Source organism: Sinocyclocheilus rhinocerous, unplaced genomic scaffold, assembly GCF_001515625.1.
Source record: "Sinocyclocheilus rhinocerous isolate Xijiao unplaced genomic scaffold, SAMN03320098_v1.1 scaffold241, whole genome shotgun sequence".
Taxonomy (NCBI): Eukaryota; Metazoa; Chordata; class Actinopteri; order Cypriniformes; family Cyprinidae; genus Sinocyclocheilus; species Sinocyclocheilus rhinocerous.
Window position 1 is genome coordinate 2,887,275 of NW_015659312.1, and position 2,381 is coordinate 2,889,655.

General features: G+C 37.6%; 1 pseudogene; it reads left to right on the forward strand.

The window, feature by feature from the left end:
* The window catches only part of LOC107723455 (DNA repair and recombination protein RAD54B-like), a 20,871-nt pseudogene that overhangs the window by 13,014 nt on the left and 5,476 nt on the right, over positions 1 to 2,381 (forward strand).

Genomic DNA, 2,381 nt, shown 5'->3' on the forward strand with positions numbered 1-2,381 from the left:
TATATATATATATATATATATATATATATATATATATATATATATATACATATATATACATACATATACATACATATACAGTGGAGGTCAAAATTAGAGAACAATCTATAAATACTTGATTTCTTCTTAAATATTGTTAATAATCTTCATCGCTTAAAATTTGAAGGAATATTAGCTATAGGTATACCACTGATCAACTAACATGTTTGACAAAATAACCAAGGCATTTCAACAAAAACCTTTATTTTGTGGAGAACTCAGTGATCAAAGTTAGAGAACAGTAACAACCACTGTAGCACGAAAGAAGATTACAACAAAAATTTTGGAGGGTTACATCTGTCAGAAATTACTAGGAAGTGTAAAGGCCCCTGCTTTGAATGACTTCAGCACATCTGCGGCCGCAGGACATCACTAGTTTCTCACACTGTGCTGGTGTGATCTTGGCCAACTCTTCTTCCAGTCTCTTTCACAATTCGCTAAATGTAGTGGGTTACTTAGACATAAATTTGTCGCCAAGGATTTTCAGCCTGGCTTAGATCAGGACTCTGGGCCGGCCATTTCATTATTTCAATGTTCTTGGCTTCAAGGAACTGCTTTATCTGTTTTGCAGTGTGAGAGGGAGCATTGTCTTGCATGAAAATTGAAGACTGATTGGGAGATGCTTCAAGGGAAGGGACTGCATGTTGCTGAAGGGGGTTCTGATAAACATTTGCATTCACCCTGCCATGTAGCTGTATAAGAGGCCCAACTCCTGCTGCACAAAACATCCCCCAAACCATGACACTTCCTCCTCCACCTTTCACTGACTTCTTTACACACTTGGGCTTCAGTCTTTCACCTGGCTGGTGCCAAACAAAATGTTTCTCATCAGACCCAAATAAATTAAACTTTCTCTCAGAGGCGTCAAGCCCATTCAGATTTTTGAGCCAAGTGGATTTTGAATGCAGCTTCCAAAAGACAAAAAATAGCCGAATAATATTTTGTATATTTGATACAATCACTCCAGCCTGATTAAATCGTTTTTTTTACAGAGACAGGTGCGTTTTTACAGCACTGCGCATTATTATAACCAATCACACACCATGCTGTTGAGCTTATGAATGTAATGACCAATCAAAGGTGTTCAGATGAGTCATCGCTAAAATGCCGGTGTTTTGTTCACTCGCTCGCTGACTGAATACCTTTCTGGGGAATTCTCTCATTAGAAACAACAAAGTGCAGATGTGTGTATAAATAAGTAAGATATTCATTTCACAGTGTAAACGGCTTCAGTGATTTTAATGGCAGTTGAGAGTGCTTGAACTCTAGGCTGTCAGTGAAAATGTTCTTTGATAATGTAAATGTTTGCTCTCTTTCTGTACAATGAAAGTGTTATGATAAGTAGCCTAACTTACAATGTTTTTATTCCCATTAACTTTCAATGTTAAATTCACATTAAATATAAAACTATTTTATGGCATGACACCCATATCTGTTCAACCCTCTACATTGCGAGTAAATCACTCGCATATGCGACTAAATCTTCACTCTGGGCGACTAAATTATGTCTATTATTAGCTAATTGCTAATAAATTCTCAGATTTTACTCGCCAGTGTGTGAGTTGGAGGCTGAGTATAAGTTTAGCACAGATATATTTTCACTCGCCGAACACTCTCTGACTGAGCGCTTCAGAGTTTCTCTCTCCGTCAAGCAATCTGTGCTGTTTTTCAGTTCATGTGAATGGATGTGCAACGCACCTGTATTTAACGTACCGTAAACTCTAGTGTGAAGGCGCACGACTCGCCGTCGCTTTGTTTCACACACACGCAGCGAGAGAGGGAGAGAGAGAATTGACGCGCTACCTATGCGCGCTACATGTAAACGATATTCTTTGTTGTATTTTCCTGTCCAAATAACGGAGTTCCTTTGGAATTCTTCAGCTTTCAAGAACTACCGCTTTCTCCGATAGTGGGTGGAACTAATGCGCACACGGCAATCTCATTGGCTGGCGCTCACCTATTATCTTCCCTGTTTTGATTTCAGCAAATCAGTTCGCGCGAACGCACACAACCTGATTAATATTCATGAATCCAGTAGCTCATTAATCCTTAGTGCGTTTTCTATTGTTCTTATTAGTAGAATTCCTATCATTATTATCTTGTCAGTATTTTTGTTATTTTTTCCCCATTTTTTTTTACAGAAACACTGAATGACCAAAAAAGCACCACCACCAGTCCGAAGTTCAGTTAAAACAGTTATGCATTCATACATGGTTACCAAATTTTAATTCTAATTACTAAAGTTATATCATTAAATAATATTTGATTATCATAATATCACATTATAATGCTTGACTGACTGATGTTAAGAGTGTACTTTCAGATATTTATAAAACGGTGCC